We start from the raw sequence: 9094 nt of genomic DNA, 5'->3' as shown, positions 1-9094 counted from the left end.
CCAGGGGCAGATGGAATTGCACAATTGAGCTTCTATAAGTTTATAAAGTTTATTAGGACTGAAGGCCAAGGCTTGTCCCAGAAACCTGGCTTGGAAAGACTTCCAATCTAAGAAAGAAAGCAGTTTCCCCATGATATGATAGAGATGAAGTTTACTTCAACCGGTGAGGATTGAGAGCAGATGGAATGTGATTTAAATAAGAGTTCATCATCTATCCCAGGTGAGAGTAATAAAGTAAAATGCCATATTTATTTTCCCTTTGCCGTTGGTTCACCCACAATGGCCGCTGTGGCCGGCGCACCACGCTGATCCAAAGCCAGGAGCCGGGTGCTTCTCCTGGTCTCCCATGCAGGTGCAGGGCCCAAGCACTTGGGCCATCCTCCACTGCACTCCTAGGCCACAGCAGAGAGCTGGCCTGGAAGAGGAGCGACCGGGACAGAATCCGGCGCCCGGACCGGGACTAGAACCCAGTGTGCCGGCGCTGCAGGCGGAGGATTAACCTAGTGAGCCCTGGCGCCTGCCTCCTCACTCTATCTTTACCATCACACTATCTGGTTCATGATCGCTGCCCAGTAATCATTTGGGTTACTCTTTTGAAAATCCCACATCCAACTCAAAGTTTGTGATTTGTTTGAGGACTCTATATTCATGGCAAGGGTTTATTACATCAAAGATGAAGAGCAAAAGCAGCAGAAAAGGAGTATACACTGGGTGTGGTCCGGAGAGGTCAGCATAGGATTATGAGTCCTTCCTCAATCTGGGGCTACAAAGCATAGCTTTTTTCCTCTAGTAGTGAACTATAGGGACATACACAGCATGTCTGTGTCAAAGAAAGCCCATTCCAGTGTTGGGATCTGAGTCTTATGGAGTGCTGGTGGCATAGGCATGTACTTCTGTGTGACTAGCCATGATCAGCAACCTCAGGACCCCAACACGGAAACCAGGTACGTCATGAATCCTGGTAAGCAATGCTGACAAGCCTTGGCATGTGCTGCATGTCCCCTTCCTCTAGGAATACAGAGCTTCTTCAGTTAGCGATATGAGGCTACAGTTTGGCACAGCCAAATCCACTCCCTGGCTGCTCTACTTGTGATCCAGCTCCCTGCTAATGCACCCAGGGAAGCAGTGGAAGAGAGCACAAGTCCATGGATCCTTGCACTCCCTTGGGAGACCTGGATAGAATACCAAGCTCCTGGATTTGGCCTGGCTCAGCCCCAGCCATTGCAGTCATTTGAGAGGTAAGTCAGCTGATGTAAGCTCACTTGCTTGCTCTCTCCTCTATCTTTTCCTCACTCTCTCTGTAACTCTTCCTTTCAAATAAATAAATGAATCTTTAGGAAAAGACCAGGAAGTGCCAAAGTCAACCATGTTTCCAGGTTTCCCTAAGATGATACAAAGACTGAACACACAAATCTGTCTTATTAATTACTTCTTCAGAGTTGAGTTCCTAATTAGAACAAACACAAGATATTTTTAAAGATACAAAATAAGAGTTACTAAAATCCCCAAAATATTTAAATACCACAGCATCACTAGTTGTCTTTTTGTTCAGGATAATTTTTCACATGAGTAAGTACACACATACTCACACAATATTTAAAAAGCACTTTATTTCCTACATGTTAACATAGAGAACAGCAAAGCTTCACAAAGGAGTGGTGTTGCTGACATTAAATAGACACCCCATTCACCAGGGGACCTTCATGGCCGGCTTTGTGCCTCTTCCAAAGGTGTTCTCAGAACTTTATACTTCTCCTGTCACACATCTTATCATTTTGCATGATCAATGCTCATTTTATAGATGGTTCTCCCTGTAGAAGGGGAGCTTCTTGAGTACATGGGCTGCACTAATTCATAGGTATAGTTTTAATATGAGGCATGTGATCTGGGACTTAGTATATAGTCCACAAGTATTTTTCAGATGAATGGATGTATGCATGAATGAATTTTTCTTGTCTGTTGTCTTTATATCATTAATTAATAATATTTCCTCAGCCAAACATCCTCTATAAATTATTGATCTTAGTTTTTCAGTGGTCAAAACTGAATATTACACACAAAACTTCTAGTCCCTACTGCAACTATGCTGAATTCTTCTTCCTGTGTGTTTTAGAATTGATGAGAGAAGCTAGAGCTAACAATAGCCCTGGCACTGGAAAGTTTAGTTTCAACCACCTTTTCACATGCCCAGAACTTGGTAAGTCCATGTGATATTTCAGAAGTTCTCCAATTCAAGGTCAGTTCTCCAGACTCCTATCCCCTCCATCTCACCTTTATATACATACGTTTTGTCCTTACCAGGACAGGGGGTATCAACAGATTTTGTAAACTGCCTTCTCTCCAGCCCATTTCTCATGTATCTTGACTTGGCTTTTTAAAATTTTGACTTAAAATTTCTTTATTCTTCACCCCCCCCCCCAAAAAAAAAACTATCAAGGTTTAATGAGGATCCCATAGATTGTGTCACTCAAGAGATTTCCAACATTGTACTAGATGTGGCTGCTGTCCCCTAAGATCATAATCTAGATGTTCCCCATCATGCTTCAAAGTGGGACGAACACTAGTACCAGAAACTCTGAAACTCAAAAGTCAAGAACAATGCTTTATAATTTTCCTATTCTTCAATTTCATTTTAAGCAATTACGTCTATTTAAAAGAGTCTTCAAAAATAATTTAAAGTGTTGTTTGTGAGATTTGAAAATTAGCCAACTCAACATGTCCAAAATACAAAACTAAAAAAGATTGAATTTCTTTTTGTTCATTTGCTGAGAAGGAGCAAGATAAGGCAATATGCTTATGGCTTCAGAGTGTCATGAACTTGGCCACATTTCACATGCCTTGACTAAAATATATTCAAAGTATCCATATAATTCGCCCCTAAAGTTCAAGGCAGAAGAGACTAGATTGTGGTTTCAGTTCAGTTTTTTCCTGAAAAAGGAAGGAAAGAGAAACAAGAGAATCTATATTAACTTCAGGAGGATATTCTATGCATATTTCTCCCCACCACCATGTCATCCCATCATGACCCTAAATATATTCTAATATGATTCATTTCAATTCAAATCTTTCTAAATCAAAACTCCATAGAACATTTTTACCTTATCCTACTTATAACCTTTCCTAAATATAGGTTCCTTATACATAATGATCTCAACTTATTTTTTTAAAATCAAAATCTTAGGCTTCCAAAAACTAGAATCTCAAAGTCTTCTTTCCTATTGTAACCTTCTCAATAAAGAAGTATACAGTGGAGTGGACCACTGTAAGTTCATTTGCAATAAAAATGCCTGGTAGATCATTATTTAATTCTTTACAGAAAATTTACTTTGTGCCCAGCACAGACTGGAGACAGCATAACAGATGGGCTTTTGAATTTCACAGACCTAGGTTTCTGTCCTACACTTGCAATTTATTAGCAGTTTTGTGGTAGCCAAGATACTTAGCTTCTATAAGGGTCAGTCTCTTTTACTGTAAAGTGGATATAAAAATAACTACTTCACTGCTTGTGGTAAAGATTAAATTAAATGAGAGAATGTATGTAAAGCTTTTAGCCTAGTGCCTGGCTCATTAAAGAAGTAGTCAGTAATTATTAGTTATTGTCATGATAATGGTAAAATGAGCTTCAAGAGACATAATATGATTCCTATCTTAAAGTCAGTTCTCATCTAGCTCAGGAATTAAAGCTAACATTTGTAAAATATTATGAGTACTAAAAGTTAGTTCTGAAAAAAATGCTATATGATTTGATGTAGTATGCATGGGATATAGGGGTGGTTGATAGGATTTATGAATCTAAGCACTCCAATCCTGAGAATATATTAAACATAAAATTAAGTTAATAATAAATTAAATCCAAACATACTTCTTGTATGTTTTTATTCCAATTCATGTGTTTCTAAATACTTGGACAACACAAAAGGAAAGAGGACTATTTATTTTTTTCCCTGAATAATGGGGGGTTATATGTTGTTTACATGTTGAGGGTGCTACCAGGTTAAAGGACTAAAAGGTAGCTCCTTTGCACAGTTTTGTTGTGGGCCTAGAGTTAACGTTATACTGTTAGTCACAGCTCCCCAGAATAGTTTACAGACAAGGGGCAAAACTGGAAGTTCAGCAGCAACCTATAATCAAGGCATTCCTAAATTCAAACTCTCTTTCCTAAGTTTGCTTTTGTTGGGTGAGGGTTCAGGGAATGCATTCATCAATGTTGTTCCAAGCACAATGCCACACTCCCTATAATTTTAGAGTAAATAAAACCTCCATGAACGGCTGATATGCAATACTATGGACAGGATCAAGACCATTTATGAGCTTTTCCAGACCTTCATGGACTCCCTAGAATAAGAGAAGTGGTAGTGGTCCTTATTTGACAAGGGAGGTCACCATCTTGAGGCAAGGGACCAAAGTGCAGGATGAAACTTAGTGAATCCTACGTGTCAGGCTTTGACTTTGGACTTTCATCAAGGGCTGTAGCTACCCTCTGTCCTATTTGACTGTGGATTAGGACATGGATAGTCAACGTTGTCTCCAGGAAGAAATGTAAAATCAGAGACTTCAGGGGTCAGAGAGGACCTTGAATGGTCTAATCCAAGGAGGTTTCTGATGTGTGAGTCCCTTCTGCCCCAATGTCCCAAGCTGTTAATCAGTGTTTGTGGAAGAATGGTTGCCGGTACAGAATTGAACCCTCCCCAGAGGCACATTTTATTCCTCAGGATTTTATTGTGTATATCCTTGAGCAGGCTGTGTGTGCTACTTAGCTTTGTAACCCTAGCACCTACTACAGAATATGACATGTAGGGTATGCTTGTTGTATAATAATAACCTCTGGAGGTATTATATGTTTATGACAAAGACTGCATTAATAATTTTCCCTGAACTGATTTAGTTCTCAGCTAATTGATTAAGTTTTTGATGTGTATTATTGTTATCTCTATTTTTACAGAATTTCAAAAAATGAGATTCATGGAGGCTAACTAAGCACATTGCTTAAGGTCAAATATCTGGTTAATGACAAAGATGGGACTTAAAAGGTTCATGGAAAATTGAATTATGAGATAAATTTATCTTGGTAAAAAAATTGAAATCCATGCATATGAGGGATCTTAACATATATGGAAATGTGTATTATGAAAAAACTACAGTAATGTTAAAGTGTTTTGCACTAATATAAATTTATCTTTTTAATTCCAATGTTTCATGATCTTCTTGAAGTATACACACAATCACATATATATGTGTGTGTGTGTATATATATATATACATATATATATGTGTGTGTGTGTATATATATATATAGTAAGTTCATGAAAATAGCCTAACACGACTTACAAAGGAGACACAGGCAATCAGTGATAGATCAAGAACCAGATGAGGACTCCAAATTATGATAGCCACTCCCTTCCATCACACCATACAGCTTTCCAAGTAAATGTCAAGAAAGCCACTTCCTGCTCTCAGCCCTGCAGGCTCTGTTGTTCCTGATTTAACATGAGGGGGTTCTGAGAGCTAAGCTGGGAATCATGCTCATGTTGGATGCAGGTGGGAAGGAGATGAAGTGGTCTACCAGACTGACGTTTTTTCATGAGGCCATAGTTATCCCACCACTTTTTTTTTTAAGATTTATCTTATTTATTTGAAAGACAGAGTTACAGAGAGAGGTCTTCCATCCACTGGTTCACTCCCCAGATGGCCACAACAGCTAGAGCTGCGCCGATGTGAAGCTGGGAGCCAGAAGCTTCTTCCATGTCTCCCACGCAGGTGCAGGCACCCAAGGACTTGGGCCATCTTCCATTGCTATTCCAGGCCATAGCAGAGAGCTGGATGGAAAGTGGAGCAGCCGTGACTTGAACCGGCACCCATATGTGCCTACTGTGCCATGGCGCCGGCCCCCAGCCCACCACTTCTTAACAGCCCCTGGTTTCCCAGGGGTGAAACCTGGGAATTCACTTCTGCCTCTTCTTATTCACTTATTCACTTCTGCCTCTTCTCTGTCTGAACTGGGGCTGGAGTAGAGGTGATAAGGGTAATTGCCAGATCTATACTGTCACGATGTCTTTCCATTCCCATGCCTTCTAAATTTCTTACGAAGCTATAAGGAAAAAGGTTCCTATTTAGAGAAAACATACTCTGCATTTTCACAATACAGGGAAAAAAATCAGTGATGGGCTTAGCATTTGATGTAGAGAGTAAGATACCACTTTGGACATGTATGTCCATACCAGAATGCCTGGCTCCAAGTCCCAGCTCCACTTCCTATTCCAGCTTCCTGCTGCTGCACAGCTTGGGAGACAAGCAGGTGATGGTTCAAGTGATTCTGCCCCTACCACCCATGTGGAAGATTTGGATTGAGTTTTTAGCTTTTATCTTCAGCTCAATGCAGCCTGGGCTGTAACATGCATTTGGATGCAACTGGATGAGAATTCTGTCTGCCTGTCTCTCTTCAATAAAATAATATAAATAAAAATTCAAAATATATGATTAAAAAATCCAGTGAAAATTAGCCAGTAAGGGCATTCCTTGGTTATATACAATAATATTACATTGGAAAGACCTCATCCACATAGCAGACATTGCAAACTTTCATGTTGACATGGACAGAGGAGTCAACGGATGAAGCAAGCCAGGTATCAGCCATGAAAGGAAGAAGGTAGACACTGTCACGTTGGAGGACTCATGTCCCATCCCAGGGGTACTTACTCACTCCCACTAAACATTGGTTCCAGGCCTTCTGATGTGTCAAAAGTAGCTAGAAATCTAGGTTTTACAGAAAATCTCCCATTTGTTAAATATCTGTAACAAAATCTATGAAAAACAATAAAGGCACCATGTGAGATGTGTATGTCTCCCAGCTATTAGACTGTAACCTCTATAATGCAAGAAAAGGTTGCCTTTTACATATGAAGCATAAGCTGTTACTGTATGGCACTGCACAGGTGAAGAACTGAAGCCCAGAGAGCTATAGCACATTGTCCCACGGCACACTTGATGTGGTGGAGCTGTTTTGTCTAAATTCTTTCCACTTGGCCATAACCCTCTCACATCAAGAAGGACATTGAAGCAAGACACCCTGAACTAATCAAATGAAGTTTTGACATGTGAGTTCAGGAAAAAGTGCAACATGTCCACAAGTGACCATCTCCCCCCAAATTCCTTGTTTCCTGTGGGCCACAAAATCATTATTTGCTAAGCAAGGCTCCGGCTCTAGAGGACAGTTCAGGCCTCTAAAACTGAACTGCAAGTTGTGGAGCAGAGGCCTTGTCTCCTTTGGGAGGTGTAATATCTTTGAAACCTAGCACCGTGCCTGGTGTACAGAAGATCCTGTGAATATTTCATATCTGGATGACAGTTTTACAAAATGCACAATGAAGCACTTCCAAGGTTGAATAGTTGCCCCATTCATTTGTTCATTCAATTCATATAGAAGTACCTATGAGCACCTGCCATGTGTAGTTATGTTCTATTGTCTCATGTAACTTTGTGAATGAATCATACCTACACAGGGAGGACAATGATAATGATAAGAACTAAGCTTCACAGTGCTTGTTATTACATACACCCAGTACTATTCCAAGCATGTTGCATACAGTAATTTATTTAATCCTTACAACATTGTATAGGAATAGGTTTGATTTGTATTCCCATTTTTACAGACAAAAGCACTGAGGTGAAGAAAAGTGAAGAAATATGTATGAAGTAACAGCTAGTTTTGCAGAGCTTAGTTCAACTTAGGTGGGCTCCAGGGTCCACACTCCTACCTCCAGTGCTATATATGAGTCAGGAAAGGGGAAAAAAAGCAGAATTATTAGATATCACAATATGCCATATATAGATTGAGCTAGGCACATCTGCAAAGCAGGAACTATTCCTTACAATGATCCAGGAGGCTAATATTTTTTATCCTTTTCTTCTCACTGAAGAATATAAGCAACTTGCTCAGAGCCACCCCATTAGAAGCTGTAACAGGAGCTGGAAGAGACAGGAGCACAGCAGAGTTGCCAGTTGGAGTGCCCAGTGAGTTCACCGGAGAGAAATTATGTGGCCAGGCAAGGGAGAGAAAAGCCATTTTCTGCTCCCATTTTTATCACTTTCAGCTTGCTGGCATGGGTGATGGCTTGACCTCACCTTTGGGGCTACTGCTGCTTTGTGAGGTGCAGGATCACTGAAATCTAAGTACAGTGTGTGGACGGTTCCATGCCTTGTACTTCAAGCTCCTGTCTTGTTTCTGCTTCCAGTAGATTATCTGGGTCAGACTCAAGATTTCTCATCAAATGTTCAGTTCAGAGTTGTCTGGCGTTTCAGTTTTGACACCAAAAAGCTTTAGTTCGTACGGCAAGGGCAGATGTTCTCTAAACACATACTTCTAGGAAGCTGGAGGTCTGCTTCTCACTCAGCGGGGGGATGTGCTAAGGGCAGGTGGGCAGGGAAGGTGGCACTGCAGGAGTTCCACCTTTGAAAGCTTGCTGATTGTAGATTTCACACAATGAGGCAATCAAATTCATCATCTTATGGACAGACAAGCTCATGGCCCAGGAGCCTGATCTGGGCTTATGTAGTCTTTAGGGCATATAGTAAGATTCCACGGTAGGGCTTTCTCTCCACATTAAACTGTGTAAGTGTATCCCAAGGCAGTGGACTGGAATGAGGATGGTCTCAGTCACTAAATGAAGCAGAAAGCATTGCTTTCCTGTATTTCTCTGATACTGTGACTTGGTCAACTTTTCAGCAACAAATAGCTCCAAACCATCCCCAAAGTCTTAATGAAAACTGCTCTATTAACCTTACGGGAAACTAAATTCAAAAGTCATTGTACCTAAACATTGTCCAGATGTGTAACAAACCTATTTTAATGAAGGGCCTTGTGACTCACTAAGCAATAATTCATGGATTCTGCTGTTTTAAATTACCCTTTGATGGGTTGAAAAATCCATGTGCTGTTCTAGTGAAAAGACCATAGTGGCACGTTGGAATTTTGAGTTCATAGTATGACTTTCAGACAGACCTTTTATTTATTTATTTTTTAAAGACTACCACTCAAGGCCTTAGCAAAACTTGACTCTACCCCAAATCCTGCCCTTTTATTTACTTAATGCTTTGC

The 9094-nt window shown here is 40.4% G+C and overlaps 1 long non-coding RNA gene across 1 annotated transcript in view; it reads right to left on the bottom strand.

The window, feature by feature from the left end:
* Positions 1–5603: 5603 nt before the first annotated feature.
* The window catches only part of LOC138844950 (uncharacterized), a 41350-nt gene continuing 37859 nt past the window's right edge, over positions 5604–9094 (bottom strand). Inside the window, exon 3 of the long non-coding RNA XR_011381462.1 lies at positions 5604–5816. This is a non-coding gene — a long non-coding RNA (uncharacterized lncRNA). The remainder of the gene's footprint in view (positions 5817–9094) is intronic.

The sequence above is a fragment of the Oryctolagus cuniculus genome, chromosome 13 (assembly GCF_964237555.1).
Source record: "Oryctolagus cuniculus chromosome 13, mOryCun1.1, whole genome shotgun sequence".
Classification (NCBI taxonomy): domain Eukaryota; kingdom Metazoa; phylum Chordata; class Mammalia; order Lagomorpha; family Leporidae; genus Oryctolagus; species Oryctolagus cuniculus.
The sequence above is the reverse complement of the archived record's forward strand: the minus strand, read 5'-3'. Positions and strand labels throughout refer to the sequence as shown.